The sequence below is a fragment of the Merops nubicus genome, unplaced genomic scaffold, assembly GCF_000691845.1.
Source record: "Merops nubicus isolate BGI_N331 unplaced genomic scaffold, ASM69184v1 scaffold8096, whole genome shotgun sequence".
Lineage (NCBI taxonomy): Eukaryota > Metazoa > Chordata > Aves > Coraciiformes > Meropidae > Merops > Merops nubicus.
The window spans coordinates 47,928-66,899 of NW_008618150.1; the positions used below are offsets into that span (position 1 = coordinate 47,928).

General features: G+C 37.9%; 1 protein-coding gene across 1 annotated transcript in view; it reads left to right on the top strand.

Annotated features, from left to right (window-relative positions):
* Positions 1 to 18,972, top strand: part of LOC103775866 (docking protein 6-like) — a gene marked incomplete at its 5' end in the record, with an annotated part of 65,808 nt that overhangs the window by 43,383 nt on the left and 3,453 nt on the right. The window lies entirely within an intron of this gene.

Genomic DNA, 18,972 nt, shown 5'->3' on the forward strand with positions numbered 1-18,972 from the left:
AGATTATTTTTAAAAGTCTTCCTACATTGAAATAGAGATGCCCTTTAATAGTAGATTTAGTCTGTATTCTTTGTTCGTGTTTCTTTGAGCTTTTCCCAGCTCATAGGGAGAAAACGGGGGGAAAAGTAGAATTTTTATATGAGCACCAAATTGTTTGATACCAGCTATACTTTTTTGAATGTATTATTTAATTCCTTGTACATATATGACTTGTATGCTATATCTGGAAAGGAATGCAAAACTCTGACCCTAAATCTTACCCCATGCACTGGCTACAATATAATTAGCGTGTTCCACTACACTACATACCCACCTACAGTTGTATATGTAAAATAACTGCAGTTATTGTTCTATTTACTGAATATGAAATGAATTCAGAGTCTGGCCTTCACCTCCTGCATGGAATAACCATGACAAGACTGCCAAGACCTGCCTCTATGGCTGATCAGGCAAAGCAAATCAACTTATCAGCAGCTTATCTCTGAAACTCCACTTGGTTGACTGTAGGCTTTTTGGGTATTAAAGTAAAAAAACAAAACAGCCCCTTTTTTCTTTTTACATTAGAGTGCCTATAAATATCTTTGCTGAGTCTCAAAACAATGTTGACACTTTTCTTGCAAACTAAGCTTTTAAAGAAGTACATTTTTCAAGTACTTTCAAGGTGAAAACTTTCTTCACTTCAGAATCATGTCAAGTACTTTTAAAATGACCAGAAACATACGTGTGGCTTCCCCTTTTTGAGCTGTGATTCATCGAGCTGCAGAGTCATATTAGACAGAAATCTTTTGCAAGACTGGCAAAATCAACCAGAATAAATCAACCAGGGATAAAAGAAAAAGTTCTTTAAATTGCTAGCTGATTCACAAGGAGGGATGACAATGTCTATTCGTTCTTTGATAAGTAAAAGATATTTTTTATTGCATTTAAGCTTTCTGGCTTGCTTTGGTGTCACCAGTAGTTCGCTGTCTTTGTCTCTGGCACTCATGGCACTATGTGCGTGGGACAGACAGAGGTGAACTCCCATGTTAGCCTAAATGTGTCATCAAATTGAAACTTTTCTCAAGTGGGTTCATTAGCGTGTGGAAATTTGACATTTTTTCTTCCCTACATTACATATTTCCAAAACCTCAGTCTGGCTGTGATCACAGGATTCCCAGCAAGCAACACTGAGCAGGAGAGAGTAAAGCCTTGTTGGCAGCAGGTGTTGAGACTCAAATGAGAGGTCACTTCCTTCTCTCCTTGCTTCTTTTCTGTTGGCAGCATGATTATATCCAGCCAGAACAGATCTTGCAGCTACCGTGTGTAGGTGTCTGTGCTCTGGCCCTTAGAAAACGTGTATTCAGCCCCTGGGTGGATAATGCCAAGAGAAGTCTTTGATTGATTCTCTGTCACTTTCCACTCTTCCAGAAGGATTCTAACAAGACTTCCACAATTGTTCAGACACTGCAGCTGAAAGGGGACAATGCAACATGTCTTTAAAATGCACTTATGTCTCTTCTGCATACATAAACAGCTGTGCTTGCTCTTTCATGGGTCATGCATTAGATCTGTGCTTGGAAGTGAGACTTCAGGGCTAGACTTCATGAAATCATTTTTTCTCATTACTCATATGGATGGTGAGATTTGTTCCTTGGTCTTTTTCAGTGACAATGGAGTCTCAGGCGACATCCTGGATCTACAAGAAGCACTTGCTCTTTCTCCTTCCTTATTCTTTCTCCTAGACAGAATATCAGATCTAGTTATTCTTACTGAAACAGGATATGAGTGCTTCAAACTGCGGGAGTTTTATTCCTACAAAATTCCAGCAACTTCTTTAGTGTTGCAGAAGATTTTCACCTAATATAGTTCTGCAGCTGAATGAATCACAGCTCAAAGCCAGGTGGCATATGCCTTGTGACTATACACTCTCATAAATACAGTACAGCAGAAGCCTAAATGGAAACACATCTTTTTGAAACCATCTGTTCTTACAGATATCTGCAACAATAAAGAAAATAATGGCTTTAAATGCTGCTATGCAGCTTTAAACCTTAAAGGCATTTCCTATTGGTCTCTCCTTTTACTCTGAGAAGCTCAATTTGTTTCACTTGGAAATAATTTAGCTGCCATGTTTTGTTGATGTTCTGTTTACGAGCTTTGGAGAATCTGACTATAGCTGGCTTACCTATATATGAATATTTATAAACCAGAACCTTTTTCATGCTCAAAAGTGCTGGGTTGCTCTCTGGTGAACATAGCTTCTCTTTGATTGTACTTTTTATAACAGCTTAAAGGATGAAACCATCCCCTCAGTGCTTGTTTGTTAGTTTATTTGAGATAAGTTGTGTGTGATTTCTTCAAAGATAATACTGCAGTGGCTCAGACACAAAGCTGATAATCTTTAACTGTTGCTTATTTATTTAATTGTATCACATTGCTTCTATGATCTCTTGACTGTAAAAATGCTCAGTTGGAGCAATATTCCTAAGCTTGTGTATTTAAGTCATACTCCTTGCTTGGTGCAGTCTAGATAACAGTAACACTGATTTTTAAAAAAAAGGTAAGTTTCTTACTGGGGTTGAATCTGTTGTTCTCTCAAAGGTGTAGTCTTTTGTCTGTTAAAGCCAGTGAGTGCTGCAAAAAGAGCACTACTGTGGTTTCTTATCCAACAAATCTTCTCATGAATGAAGGCTAATATATAAGATTAAAATATTTTGCTAATGCTGTGGTCAATATTTTATCTCTGTTTACAGAATTTCTGCAGTCTCTTGAACTGGTATTTGAAGATAGAGATTTCTTCTAAAGTGAAATAGAGTTGGCAACGCTCAGAAATTAAAGATATAAACCAATATATGAAACTAAACTGCAGTGGTATAAACTCTCCCAGTACTGAAGGACTTAGAAATAGCAGAAGTGAGGTAGGGAGAAATGGTAAATAGAGCTACACTCTCTAAACCTAGAAGGTCAGTGTTAATCCATGGACACCTCTGGTTTATCTGAAATAGTTAAATACACATACTTGGCAAGCAATTCTGCTTAGGCATCAGATATTTGGGAGGGCAGAGAGGAGAAATGGCACAGGCATCATACCTAATTATGTGATGGGAAGGTTTTATCTGCATATATGTTGTCTACCTGACAGCATAAATTCACATAAGCACGTTCACTCTCTTTTTCCATCACGTCTCATTTTCAGCAGAGTGACAGAGCAGGAAAAGGTTTCCCCTGACCATGCTGGGAAAGGTGTTGCCCCCTGAACCATGAAGCCTAATTGCCCTTTTTTCTTGGGACTGGAGGCACGTGCTGGAAGAGAGGTTTTTCTGCCCAAGTGTCTTGTCCCAGCAAAGGGAGAAATGAAAGGTCACAGCAATTACCCAGGCAGGGGACAGTGGAAGGCAAAGTGACTGCTTTATGAAGCTGCAGCTGGAGCTGCAGTCACTGAGTTGTGCTGGGGGGTTGGTTTATGCTGTTGGCCCCACACTTGGCTGTCACACTGCACATGACAGGCCCCAGTGCACGTAGGGTACCCAGGTGTGACTGCATAAGGATGAAGTTGTGAGCCTTCAGGGGGATGGATGGAGGAGGTTAGCATAAGGCTACCTAAGTAGGCCTTTGCTTTCAAAACCTGGAAGTCGTTTCATAGAATGATAGGGTCTGGGTTGAAAGGGATCTTTAAAGGTCATCTAGCCCAAGCCCCCTGCAGTGAACAGGAACACCTTCAACTAGAATAGGTTGCTCAGAGCCCCATCCAACCTGACCATGAATGTTTACAGGGATGGGGCATCTACCACCTCTCTGGGCAACCCGGGCCAGTGTTTCACCACCCACAGCATAACAATTTTTTTCCCTCTATCTACTCTAAATCTCCCCTTTTTTAGTTTAAAATCATCCCCCCTTGTCCCATTGCAACAGACCCAGATAAAAAGTCCCTCCCCAGCTTTCCCGTAGGCCCCCTTTAAGTACTGAAAGGCCACCAGAAGGTCTCCCCAGAGCCTTCTCTTCCCCAGGCTGAACAACCCCAACTCTCTCAGCCTTTCTGCATAGGAGTTCCAGCCCTCGGATCGTTTTTGTGGCCTCCTGTGGACCTGCTCCAACAGGTCTTTCCTGTGCTGAGGGCTCCAGAGCTGCATGGAGTCCTCTAGGTGGGTGTTTGGGGCCAATCCTTCTGAAAGAGGTGGGATTGCACAACTGCAGCTGATGCCTGGAACAGTGATGGAGACTGGAGTGATGCCTGGGTGTGCAAAAAGCTGCATTCTGCTTTGGTGTTGTGTTGGTGGTGGAAGAAAAAGTAATCCAGCTCATCAAGAACTTTTAGAACTTTTTCTAGGGATTTTGGCCAGCTATTTCTCAGCGAAACTCAGTCAACCAAAGAGTACAACAGAATGTGAAATATAATAAGCTATTGTTTTACCAGGAAATTGAATTTTTGAGGGAAAAACGTTCCCATTTTTCAGGTGAGACCAAGTCATTCTCATCCAGATGCTTTATATCCAAATGAACTCACTTTTCTGGTGCATAAAAGCAAAATTTGCATTGTAATGCAGTTAATTAATATTCACAGTTTTCAGCAGGTGTCCTAACTTCTCATATGACAGTGGGACATTCTGCTGAGTGCTGTGACATGACAACAGCTGGGATGAATGGAGCTGAGATATTAAAATTTCTAAGCAGCAACAATATTCCAGTTAATAAAGCACCAGTTTGAAAATTAGGGATTTATTCAGAGTTTCTAAGAGAGGTAAACAGCCAAAGGAGTCCAGCAAGACACATTACAAGGGATAAAATGGTCAACTGTGTGTCACAGCTTACTACACTTCCATATATTTCTCTTTATTTCCCTCAATAATATTTAGTATAGGCTCTATAAAGCAACCTTTTTTTATCAAGTTCCCTTTTAAATGTATAGGCACTTGAGAAAAACATAATAGTGAAGATCTCAGTTTTTTACCTGAGTATGATCTGAGTATATGAAATAAAATCAGCAGAGAAACATAGCCTGTGACAAAAAATAGTGAAAATTAAAACTGTTCAAAATCTACTAGAATATTTTAAAGATTCTTGATATTATATTACTCATTTTTAACAGATCAGGTTTTTTTACTTATTAAGTTAAAAAACAAGATATGGAAATAGAGTTTGTAGGAATCATTAGGAAAATTCAATTTTATCTGATCAACTCATCAGAAATAGTTTTCCATCATCTATTGCTTGACATTATTTGAATAATTAGGGAATATTAGAGGGGGAAAATGAAGAATAATATTTTAGTCTAATATTAATATTAGTTTCTCCAAATTTTAAAAAGACAAATATGTGTCCTTTTTTTTATCATTGACCAATTTTTCAATTCTTATTCAAATAAGGTGAACAAAAGGCATGTGGCATAATGCCAGATGAATCTCATTTATCAGAGCAAAAGGATATGTTTGAAATCTGTCGAAGTCTAAGAATTTAAAATATTTCTCAAAAACAGACAAAGACATATGTATGCATGCCAAAAGAGGTAAAGTCACTCCATTTTATGAAGCTGCTGAATATATAAATATTTTGTCATCTAAAATGAACAGTAATGTAAATTCAAATTATGTGTAAAAAGGTTGGTTTGAGTTTTTGTTTTGTTTTGTCTTCTTCCTAACATAATAAATAATATTAGATGTTATATATAGTGGAAGAAAGAAGTTAAATATATGATTTAAGAGATATACAGGGAACAAACTTCAAATTTTACATCACCCAGCACTGTTTAGAAAAATCATCACCAAGTCCCCCAGTCTTTTGCATATGCACATTTGCTATCATTTTATTTAGAGACAAGTCCTACTGTAGTATCTCTGCTTTCTACTCATTTCTAGTGGGCCGGGAGCTGGATCCAGTACAAGATGGTACTAAAGGGAGGAAAATAAGAAAAGACTCTGTTTGCAGAGGTGCTCTGTATCTCACTAAAAAGGATGGTAGTCCAGCCCTGTGCCTTACCTTTGAGCATCAAGGGGTAAAACAGGTAGCAGAGTCATTTCTGTTACTACACAATAATGAAAAGAATCTTTTGGCCTCTGTATCACATTCTAGGTAGAACAACTAGAAAGCTGGAAAATTCTCAGCCCTGTTGCTACTACATCATGGGTGGGCTGAGCAAGGGACAGATCCTCTTAGTGAATTAGTATTGCTCATGATTTGAAATTATTCACACTGATTTGATAGCTTCTAGTGTGGTAAGTTAAGATATATATATATATATATATTCAATTCTTCTTAGGCAAAAATAGGGCATTAAAAGAACTGAAAAGGATGGATTTTTTACAAAATCACAGCATTGACTACAGTAGCTGTAGATCAAAGACTAATACTCAGTGAAGCAAAAGTCACATCCTACTTTGAGGAAGGGAGGAAATGCTTTCTGTGAGATAGTGCCTCTCTTCTTAAACTTTGTGAAGAATACTATTTGCCTCTTTTATTTGGTTCAGAGTTCAAATACTAAGATAATACTGCCTTTTCCTCCAGCCCAGTTCTTCCAAAGGTGCTGTCATGTGAGCACAACAGATACTACATCACATTTAGTTTCCTTTTACACGGGTCAAGTTCAAAATTATTTTGTAAAAAGCATGTGCTGTAGAGCCTCCCTTTCCTTTCCTTTCCTTTCCTTTCCTTTCCTTTCCTTTCCTTTCCTTTCCTTTCCTTTCCTTTCCTTTCCTTTCCTTTCCTTTCCTTTCCTTTCCTTTCCTTTCCTTTCCTTTCCTTTCCTTTCCTTTCCTTTCCTTTCCTTTCCTTTCCTTTCCTTTCCTTTCCTTTCCTTTCCTTTCCTTTCCTTTCCTTTCCTTTCCTTTCCTTTCCTTTCCTTTCCGTCCCCTTCCCCTTCCCCTTCCCCTTCCCCTTCCCCTTCTCTCATTTTCAGATAGATTTCTTTACTTCTCAGGAAAGGAAAGTCAAGATACTGTGACACATCGTGGCTGCCTTTTCAGGGCAGTTAATTTTTTATCTTGGGAAGAATAGCTATCTGATAGAAGCAGTAACACTATATTTTTCAGTGTGCTCCTTACTACTACTGCTTCCTTATTTTTACTCCTATAGTTACAGTTTAGTAGCGACAGGATGGTTTTGTAGTGTATTATGGTGGTCCAATAGCCTGAATCATTGCTACTTGGCCATCCTACCAAAGATGTAATGATTGGATCTCCCCTTGCTCCTTGCCTCTACTGCAATCCCTGGGTATCTGCTGAAAAACACACTTATGGGAACAAAGCATGTGGTCTCAAAGCCTTCAGCACCAGTTCTGAATTCAGTCTTCTAAAATTCAGAGAGATCCCTAGTTGTATTTTAAATTTAGTTCCTGGTTATCCTCTGAGGTAAATGGACAGACAGATTCCATGTCCCAGAAACATTCCTTTTCCAGCTAATGGTCATTCTCATGAAGCTCGTTAAAAAGGCAGAAATGTTTCTTTAATTTTGCCTTTCAAAGTGAAGTTATGAAGCCAGGGATTGTTGTCCCAAGTGTTGGCTGGCTGACATTTTGGGCTAATACATCAGTTTCTGAGCTATTAAAATAGCCTTCTGGACCCATTCCTGTATTTCATTAAACATTTATTGTAATGAAACAAAAGCGAAAGGAACGGTTACCTGGATCCCATTCTTTCCTTTATGAAGAAAAATATAAAACCTTAAAAGAATGCAAAGATCTCATCTTGTGAGAGACAAAGCTCTCTGAGATGGATATAATACTGCCTCCTCTGTGCCTTAGTAGTGTTCATGTCTGCAGCTGCAAGACTATATAAAGAAAATTATTTTAACTGCACGTTCTAGCTATGGGATGTAAATATGGTGATTTTTATGAGGCCAAATCAGGGTCCTGAGTAATCAGGATGGTGCAGGCATCACTGGCATGAGCTATAGCATAGAAGATTTTAATTCTTGTTCTTCTGACATAAATCATTTATATTTTGTTGTTAATAGCATACCTATTCTGTGAGAGTTATCTCACACCTCAGCTTGAGGACTCAGCTAAGGACTCCTCAGCACTGCTTTATTCTGTTTAACAAGAGATGAGTAAAAGCCCTCACAATTACTGATTTTTAATTAGCATTTATCAAGGGAGGAGGAGACTATAAAGAGATAAATTGGAAATAACTGGGAAAAGCCATTTGCTTTCTTCTTTATGAAATTGCTTTGTTAGGTATTTCTAATTTTTTTTTCCCCTGAAAATTTTCCTCAGTATGCTCTTAAAATAGAGGATATATATGTTTAATTTTAGTTTGGCTTTACTCTTGCAACCTGGAATTAGTACACCACAGTATTACAAGCTGCCATTTTACCTTAATGTAAAAGTATGTCATCACGTTTCATCAGAAAACAGTCATTTCAGAGTAATTTCTGCTCAAGTTATATTTTTGTAGTGTTTCATGAAGAAGTAGTGCCATAACTCAACAATACCATCACCTAGTGTATGCTTATGTGGTGTAGTCTCCTCTGGTATACGAGACACTAAGAGTAGAAACAGCACAAAGAGCAGCAAGCCATGGTGGTGGAAGGCAAAACTGGTTTTAGTCTGTTTTGTGTCCTGGCATATTCTGAGAGCAATACATGAAAAGCTACTCTGAATTTCAGCTGCCACTCTGTGACTGCTAATAGGTTAGAAAGACTGGAGGAGTGGATGGTCTGGCCATATGCCAGAAAGTCCCAAGATTTCATTGATGGCAGCAATGTAGTTCTTGTAGACCAGAAGATAATCAAAAGCAGTGTGACCAGCAGGCTGAGGGAGGCAATTCTGCCCCTCTGCTGCTTTCCTGAGAACCCCACCTGCAGTGCTGTGTCCAGCTCTGGAGTCCTCAGCACAATAAAGGCATGGACCAGTTGGAGCAGGTCCAGAGGAGGCCACAAAACCAGTCAGAGTTCTGGAACACCTCTACTAGGAGGACAGGCTGAGAGAGTTGGAGTTATTGAGCCCAGAGAAGAGAAGGCTCTGGGGAGATCTTGTTTCAGCCTTTCAGTACTTGAAAGGGGCCTATAAGAGTGATGAGTACAATCTTTCTAGCAGGCCCTGTTGCTGTAGGCCAAGAGATGATGGTGTTAAACTAAAAAAGAGGAAATTGAGAGTAGTTAGAGGTAAGAATTTTTTTCCAGTGAGGGTGGCAAGATACTGGCCCAGGTTGCCCAGGGAGGTGGTAGAGCTGGAAACTCTCCAGGTTTGAGTTGGATGAGGCAACCTGGTCTTGTTGAAGACTTCCCTGCTCACTGAAGGAGGTTGTACTAGACGACCTTTAAAAGGTTCTTTCCAACCCAAATGATTGTATGATTCAAAAATTAAAAAGTGCATCCCATATGTTACTTTTCTTTCCTTTTGAAGTGCTGGGGTCTAAACCCCAAGTCATGAATCAGGGTTGACATATGGATGATATCCACAACCAGGCAGGAGAAAACTTCCTCCTGGTTTTCTCTCAAGAAAACCTGGCCAACCTTGGGTGAAAACCAATTAGGAGATCACCCTTAGGTGCCCTCCTTTTGGAAGTAACATCAGGTGTCCCTCCTCTAAGGTTAACAGTATAAAGGCTGGCTCTGCTTGCAGTGAGTTTGTTCATGTGGTAGACGTGTTATGTGTGTTTTCCAGTTATTGGAAGGGCTCCATGGTTTTCTGCTACAAGTGGAGCTCCCAGAGATAGTGGAACAACATCACAATCGGGACAGAAAGAGGATTAAGTATGTAATGATTTTGCTTCTTGGCAATTACGATATGATTGGAGTTGGGCTAATGACCTAGCTTCAGACTTGACTCACTTCTCCCATGACCTGGCTTCTGACTTGGCTCACTCCTTTCTTTGCTTTGTCATATATTGTGAGTGAATGCATTGATCTTTTCATTCCTCCAGTTGTCAGCCAACTCATATCCTCCCTATATATATGGAATGGGATGGGAAGGTCTGGCCTGTGTGCTTCCTTTTGATGGCAGTGTCCTTCCTATTGGAACATGGAGTCAGCAAAAGACCCTTCTACTGCTGGTAGTCCACATGCTATCTGTCTAGCTCTTAGCTAAACTAAGTGTTGCTACCCAGCACCAGTATCTTTAGCATTCAGCCCTCCTGGGAGCGTCATCTTTGTTCACCTCATCATCTGTTATCTGTATACTGTGACTACAAACACTCATCTTGAATTTAACTGCTGCATTATGGCTCTTTCCAGTCAAAGCCAACAGCAAAATAGCCATCAGGAAAATGCCTTCCTTTAATGTAAGACACTTCTTTCCAAACATCTGTATGAGGTGTAATTACTTTGTTTGTGTCATGTTCTGAATATGATTGCTGGTAATTGCCTTGTGCTGTGGGCACTTTTTGTTTCGTTTCTTAGCTTGCTTTAGTCACAACTAATAAGGAGTGAGAGAGGGTAGAAAGAATGTCACTTAAGAGATGATAGTTCTCCAACTCATCCTTGTTCAGGAGATTGCTCAACTGATTTGCCAGACAGCACTGGGGCTTGTCAGGACTCTGCCGGGCAGCTGGGATTAAGGGAAGCTTTTGGAGGAACTGCTGTTGTGCTGCTCTTACAGCTTCTGTGATTTGAGAGGCCACAGAAGGAGTACTGGGGAAAAAACAGCCTCAGTGAGCTAAGAACAGAAAAGGCAAAACACAGGACAGGATATTTACAGGTTTAATAACAAATTCCCAAAGAGAAGACGTAAAGTGGTAATTTCAGTGTGTCGTACTGTTACTACTGGGTTTGATATTCTTTTTTTTTTTTTTAATTTTATTTTGGGGGTAGGGGGCAAGAATACTTTGGCTTAAGCTGTTTCATATGTCATCCAAGAGTGGAGAAAAAGGAATGCCTTCCATCTTCAGACCCAAGCAGATCAAGCAGTTTGACACACCTTTACAAGATTTCCCTCCGCTCATTTCCTCTAGCTTCACACACGTCTGATGGAAATGACACAGGTTGTTCACACTGAATCACAGTGAATTTCCTTTCAGGGGAAAAAAAGCAAAAGAACATCACTTGCATCCCTCAGTGAATTACAGCCATTGTTTTTTATTTCCTGGTGGGTAATTGAAGGGTTTTACAGCTAGAAGAAATTATTTATAGAGTCATGAAAAATGGATTAACTTTCCTGAGTGCTTCATTGATGTTTTAGGCATTTACTTTATTCCAATTAAACTTATATAATCTAAAATCAATGAACTTCTTTATTTTAGAGAATAAATTATAGAGGAAAATAATTTGTTTAGCCTCTGTGAACTGCCTTATTTCCACATATTTTATATCTGTAATCTCTACAAGGACCAAAGGAACTCCAAGTGCTGTTACGATCAATAAAGACAGAAACTTCTCCTTTGTTCCTGCACCTTCGGTGCCTGCACAGAGGCCAAGCTTTGGGAAGGAATTTAGGAACTTTCCTGCTGTGTTAGAGCTACATCCATCTAACTGTGCAGCCACTTGCAATGATTACTACCAACTGTCTCACAAGAATGCATTATTTGTCATAAAATCCACTTCTGTATTTTGTGTATACAGTGTGTATGTTTCTCCTCTGAAAACTGTAGAATTTGATATCCAGTTCAGAGCAATGCATGTCAATTTATTCCAAGAGAATACCTGGCTAACCAAAGATAAATGGAGTGTTTTATGGTCATAACTAAACATTAAAAATACAATACAATCTTTATTTATGGGGGGAAAAAAAAATCTCATTATGGACACTTAGCAGAGCAGGGATCCATTAAGAAAGTTCTTCTAAGATGGCTTCAGGTTACATTAATTTTATCTTATGGATTTCAAATTCACCTGTTAAAGATGAATCAAGAGGTCTGCTACAGGCAGAGAGAATAATGATTGAGAAATACCTAAAATTTAAACTAAAATTTTAGAAATATAAAAAATAGTAGCTTCTTCTAGTCAATCTTTTCAATCTCAGTTCAAGTTTCCTCTCTCAAATGTAAAATACACTCAAAATCCTAAATTACAGTAGCATATTGCCAGCCTGCAAAGATCCTCATAGAAAAACAGTAATTACTTTTCCTGGTAGAGCTTTATAACTTGATCTTACAAACAGACATTAAAAGGATAGTACTACTATCATTGAAACTGAAAGTCTCTCATGTGTGGATAAGCTTATTTGGTTTACTGCTCCTTTTCAAAACTCTGTTAGTTTTTGACTTCCAGAAGTATGTAAGATGAGTTTTTGCTGCAAAGATGATAGCATGGAGATTTTTTTTAACACATTTTTTCTACAATTTCACCATGAAAGAAATGTGTATCTCTGTGATACTCTTCTAACATTCCAGTTAGCTATCATCATGCTTTCAGTAGTTTAGCACCAGTGATGTGCTTAGTCTAAGAAGCAACTTTCAGTTAGAATCATACTTAGTGATTGCATTTATCTTGTTATTTTAGTGTGGAAGTATCAAAGCATTCCTAAATTTGTAGTTACAGGTTTTCAGTAATTCAGTCTATCCTTTTAAGTTGTTCTAAGCAAATGTAGTGAAGGGCAAAGTCCCCTTTTAAAGAAAGTCAAACAACCTGGTATTTTTATATTAAATATCTGCAGTCTCAACTCAAAGTCTTTTTAAGACAAGCCTGTATTTTTTTTTTAAATACTGTTGTCTTTTCTCCTTTAGAACTGCTGGAGGGGTGTGTCTTCCTTTCTTCAAATGTTTGAGGATGCTTCTTAATCTTTTCCAGAGAGCTAATTATCAGCCAATGCAATATTTTCACTTTTATATGGTCTCTACTATTACTATCTGGTTGTATCTTGAAATAACATTAAGGCTTTCTAAAGAATATTTCTAAGGACAATTTCACAAAATCCTGTTTCATAGAAAGCTTAAATCTGAGTAGCAAATGGTTTAATAAATGCATTCAATTCATGGGCAAAAAATAGAACAGCTTTTAAAGTGTAGAAGTTCTAAAAGCTGTTTCATCTCTGCACATATTAATGTGAGCTCTGTTATCTTTTCTGAAAATTGTTCATTGGTGACAGAAAAAAAACATCATGGAAAACCTTTAGTCAGTTTAAAGAACTTATTTTATTACACTAGGAACTATATTTTTACCTCCCACAAACCACCCTCCTTCTCCCCTTCCCAGCAATAACACATAAGCAAGACTCAGTCCCTACGTTTCACCATAAATACAAAGTTTCCTGGATGAAAGATGTTTTCCAGAGTCCAGGACTTCTTGCTGTCTTTGGAGGACATTGTCTCCAGTTTGAACAGCATTTTGTCCTTGAATACCTATAGGGAGGTGCAGCAGTGAGGTGACTCTGAGGTCTGTAAGAGGGGTGGAAGAATACGATCAAACCAGGTGATGTTTTGCTGCTTTTGTGCAGTGAGGAGTGCTGGCAGAGCTCAAACAGGACTGAGCTGCAGTGCAACACTTTGCTGAGGTCATCTGAGGCACAACTGATGCTGAAATGAGTGGTCTGGTTACACCTCATACCCATTCTCAGCAGCCAGCCATTCCTGCCTTTTCTTTGGAGCACATCTGACTCCACAGCAAAAGTCAAACAGGCGTAAAATACGCTTTTGATTTTGATTTGGTGCTTTATTTGCTTGCTTGCTTTTATAAGGATTAGCTTTGTTACCATTTATCTCCCTATTTCCCTGGCTCTTCATGTGTGCAAAGAAACTGCCTGGGAGTGCCCAAGGAAGAGCTCAGCTCTCTATCTCCACACTCAACCTGAACATCTCAGACTTTGTTTTATATGTATTTAGTTCTCCTATTATACTCACATGATAAAATTGTCATTTAAAATTAGTGTTTGTAGAATAGTTATCCGTTCAGGGTGGCATAAATCCTTTGTCCTCATCTTTTCCTATGTCAAGCAATGTAAACTATACTGCCTGCCAATTTTTTCCTTTTTATACTTTTTCCAATCAAAGCTGTATTTTACTCACATAAAAACGTGTTAGAAAACATATTCCTTCCAACCTGTCAGACCAAATTTGCTTTCTAGCTTCAGACCTCTTGTGCTGAGTTTCATTTTATGGCAATTTTTTTATAGGCTAGTTATAAATCTCTGTGAATGGAGTGTTTATAATGAAAATACTTCTGGGCCAGGAAATATTGGACATACTAAAGATCAGCAGAATTATAATGGTCACAAGATTGAACAGTACTGATCAGTCAGCCTGCAGGAACATCCCATTTTCAAAGGCAGTATACGATCTCCACATTATATGCTTTTTGTCAGTGTAAGAAATTTTTTTTCTTTCATTTTGCTTTAGGTACTCTAATTAGAAAATCAGCATTTCACTTCACCTCTGTAGTGTCAGTGGGATTGCATGAGGTCTGTATAGTGTTTTGTGGAATAGTGTATCCAAAGGGAAATGTCAACGTCATTTGAAATGCAATAAATATTTAATAGTGAGACATTCCATATCATCAAAGTGATATGCAATGTATAAATTTGCATATATGCATTGCATTTTTTGGTAAGATGCTTCATGCTACATCAGTAACAGAGTTAGGGGTTGATTTTATTTTTTTTTTAACAAAGTATCTGATAAGATCTGTGTTTTGACTGGGCATTTAGTTTGGCTGTAATAAAAATGTGACAAAAAACATTTTGAGGAAGTGAAAAGTCAAGAGTTGGGTAACAAGTTGATAAACCAAGATGATAGCACTGCCTACATAGCTACCTACTTTAAATTACTCTGGTAGATGTCATTTTCAAGTATGTAAAAGAAAATTATGCTCAAAATCTGTTTATGCAGAGATTAACAGTCAATTGACTCTCAAAGACTTGCAGCTCTACACAGGGGTCTAAAGCAAAGGAAGATGGCAAAAATGTAGTTTTACCTACTTTAATATAGCAGGAAACTATTACTTGAAATGAAGTAACTGAATCCACACTATTTTCTCTGTCTTTCATATTTTTTCTTTTTTTACTAGCTTTGTATTCTCCCTGCATTGCAGTTACTCTAGGAGCAGTTTTTCTGAGTGTTTCCTTTTGTTGGATTATGTCCCCATGAAGCAAAGCACTTGTAGAGAGTAACATAATCTTCTTACTGGAGTCCTTCTTTTTCTCTTCCCTCCTCTTTAGCCTTTCCTATGTGAACTTAGGATCACAGCATTCTTTTCTTCTTATTTCTTGCATTTTATCAGCATCTTATAATTTGTCAGCATTCTTATCCTATTCAAATATTTCTTCAAGTGAAAGAAATTGTTGCTCGCAGGCGTTTCTCCTCTACCATTTTCTTTTTCTTTCCTTAGTCTTACTGACAAGGAATGTCTAAGTTCCAGCTTGTGCAAAGTATTCAGCCTTTTCAGGTTGCTTTGTTAAAATCTCATTCAAGATTTTATTTAGCATATTAACTGCACACATTTCCCCTCAAAACCTGTTCTTCAAGATCATGGTGCCTGTATCTTTCATCATAAAACAAAATCCTTGACCACAGTCACTTCTTTAACATGTGTCACCCACTGAATGATTCAGAGAAAGCTGCAGCTCTTCTGATACAGCGTGCCAGGCAGGGAGAACAGCTGAATGTTTCCTTTAACTGATGTAAACCAGCGAGGTTTGTTTTCTCACACAAAGAGTAGTGGTTGAAAATAAAGTACTGAATCATATCACAGAATGGTTTGGGTTGGAAGATGGATCTGGAATTAATTTGTCCCAACTGCTTGCTCAATAAGTGAGGTAGGGTTCCATGATAAGTACTTTAAAATCAATAAAATAGAAATTGAAAGTACCACTGCAGGAAATTTAACTTCTGTAGAATCTGAAACCAAACTCATAAACTCTTCTTTTCGAGAGTTTTCATCTGGAAAATTGTTTGTTTTGAGGCAGAGCTGGACCCCAGCCTGATTTTGTGTTAAGTGAGAACATGATTACACCTCCTTCAACTGTGTTGGCATAGCAAGGAGTTGGACTCAGAACAGAGAGAGGAAGCTGTGTTCATATTGCAACATTAGAAACATTAAACAAAAATTAAAAAAAAATAAATAAACAACATTAAAAAGCTGTAAAGATTAAATCAATTCATTAATTTTGGTAAGGACCACTGCAGCCTGTATATGGAAGACAACATAAGAAAGCTAAGCACAAGAATACTGTCATTACCTGCACTACCTGCACTACCTGCATGTTGGCTTAGAGTACAGAACTAAAAAAATTGCTACTCCAGTCACATAATTTCTTTTATTTAATCACCCTGTATTTCAGGCATGCAGCTGTACAATTGTGGTTCATAAACAGAAGAGCACAAGTCAAACAGATACAATATGTAAAATAGATTATTTTTACAAAATATGTAAAATAGGTTATTTTTACCAAATATGTCTCAGTTTTGACTGCAGGAATGTGGGCAAAAGGGGCAAAGACTATGGGTTCATGTGGAACTTGTGCAAATCCTCTTTTCTCTCCATAACGTTTACAAGTAATTCCCATTATTCGTAGGTATTGGAACAATTATTGCTCTTGCAAAGCAATTTGCATTTTCTTTATTTCAAAATATTGACATATGTACTCTTCATAAAACTCCAGCATTGTTGTGCCAAAATTGGAATGTCAAAAACTTTTTCCATAAGTCTCAAAAATTTGACATACTGTAAATTTACTGATTTTAAACTGCCAATTCTGCAGTTTCATGGTAAAATTTCTTCTTTTCTAGAGGGCTTGATGACAATGCCAAAAACATTCAAGTTATATAATTGTCTTATTCTTATTCTGGAAAAAAATAGATTTCTGTAACAAGTGTATTATACCCGGATACTTACTAATCTTGATGCTGGGGGAAAACAAATTATTAATTATGTTTCAAAATCTAAAGAAAAAGTTAAAATGCTTTTTAATTAAGAATAAAAAGGAAATATTTTAAAATGCTAAGAGATTTTTTTACATTCACCCTTAATATATTTCATATGTACTTTGGCATTGGTTTGAATTATTTTTATTCAAAATTATTTCTAATAAATCATTTTCTTAAAAATCTTTCTCAAAAATGTTTCCTTATATTCATTTTCCCTTCAGAAATATAAATATTTGATTAAATGAAATCCAAAATTATTTAGCAAATCAGAAGTTGGAGCCCAGCTGTGGTCCCTGGAGATTTCATTCCAACTGTAGTTAAATTCAGGGGAAAATTTCTATTTCTTTATTTGGGACTGAAATAAACCCACAGTTTCACTTTCAGTAAGTATATGGAAATCAATACGCTATAAAGTAGTTTATGCTATTTTTCAGTTTCCATCTGCTCCCTTCCATTGCATCTTGTTGTGAGTGACAGCATAATAATTGCTGTGCCAATTAATGCCCTTCCAATCCAACTGCATCGTTACTGCAAAATAAATGTTTTGCTTTGTAGCAGTTTGTCCTGCTATGAAACTTTGCTTTAGTTATTCCATTCATCTAGCAGCAGAAAAGGAAAAGCTGCTTTGTCATCAACAGCTCAATAGAAGACACTGTATATTCAATACAGAGAGCTGGCAGAATTTTAACCAGAATAAATTTATAAATAGTATAACAGCAATCATTTATTTTTCTGCCTTAAATGAATGTATCCTTTCTGATGCAATAATAGCTACTTAACTGATTTGAGATTGTAGTGGGGCTTGGGGTTTTTTTGAGGAACGTTTTCTTTATCCAGAATAAAATGTGGAGTCTTTTTCTTTGCAGCAAAAGCTTTGATGAAAGCCTCCATCTGAAATAAGCAGTCACCATAACTTTATTTCTTGCAGTATTTCATTTTCCTTGGTGGGCTTTCTGTGCATAGCTACAGTGCCTTTCCTATTTAGTCCTGTGTCTTAACAAAAATGCTGCAAAGAACGTTAGAGGTTGAAGGACGCTGAGGCACCGTTTGCCATCGGGACCATACCCTCAGAGCAGCCTTGGGGGCCTCCTCTGGTATAAAGAGGAGCTTTCATCACTGTTGGGAAAATCCTCAGAGGACATAAATCTGGATTAAAGGCTGCTACTGGTTTTGTGAACTTTTCTGGCTGAAAGGCTGCGTTTGTTGTCCGGTGAGAATTTGGTGAGGAAACAACATACAACTAACTCCTTCTTAGTAACGTTTCGTTCCTGGAACATCTGTTAGCTAATTGGGTTTTTTCCACCTCCTTGCACTATCCTTTGTGGATAAAACTTTATCGTCTCTGTTTCATTGGTTTCCAGACTGTTCTGTTTATTGTGAACAACAGAATTTTTCGTTGAATATTTCTAAAAAAAGGTTGCTTTATGATGAAACAAGTGATTAACTTTATTTGGTCTTAGCTTGCACTGGCTGATTCATAGAAATTTCTTTTGAGCAACCCTGTTTTTCTATCACTTTTATAGAAACATCTATAGCAATCACAGAGCTCTTATCTTCACAAAGTCTGAGAGCACCCCCAAGTACAAAATACAATACTAATAAAGATATCCAATTGGCTTTAATGTAATGACTTCAATTCTGTGCTCATAACCTTGGGAATCTAAATGCCAAATTTCATCTTAAAAAAAAAGTTTATTATTATTGCCTAGAAAAGTTAAACTGCATTAGAACAACATTGTTTTGTTTGTAAAGTCATCTGTTCAGAGGTTAAGAAATCCCAGATGAAAGCTTGCTGTGCAGCTGCAGAAGTCTGTTTCTTTATTTTACCTAATGACTCTCTAATATGAGGTACTTAAAAGGCCTGCATCAGAAGCTGGAACACAGGAGTCTGGTTCTATTAATTTTTAATAATTGTACTGCAAAAATATACACTTCTATCAGATCTTGTATTAGAAAAGCTTGGTCACAGGGCTTCAAAAATGATCCTGCACCAGAGAAGCAAGTGCTTTGGTGGCAATAGTATTTGCCTGCATTTGGTTGCATGTTGCTCCCAGGTCACCATTCCCCAAACAAACCAGCTGGCACCAAAGCCAGCCTGAGAAAAGCCTGCCACCTCTTCCCCTTGGCTGCTCCTTCTTGCTCTGGGGCTCTGCCAGGGCAACGGTTTGTAGGGCTCCTGAAAGCAGATGCCCCAAGGGCTTCAGTTTGCAAAGCAGCCTTTCAGTCGCAGTGGCCCAGCTGAGGGGCAGGGAGCAGCAGTGTCAGCAGG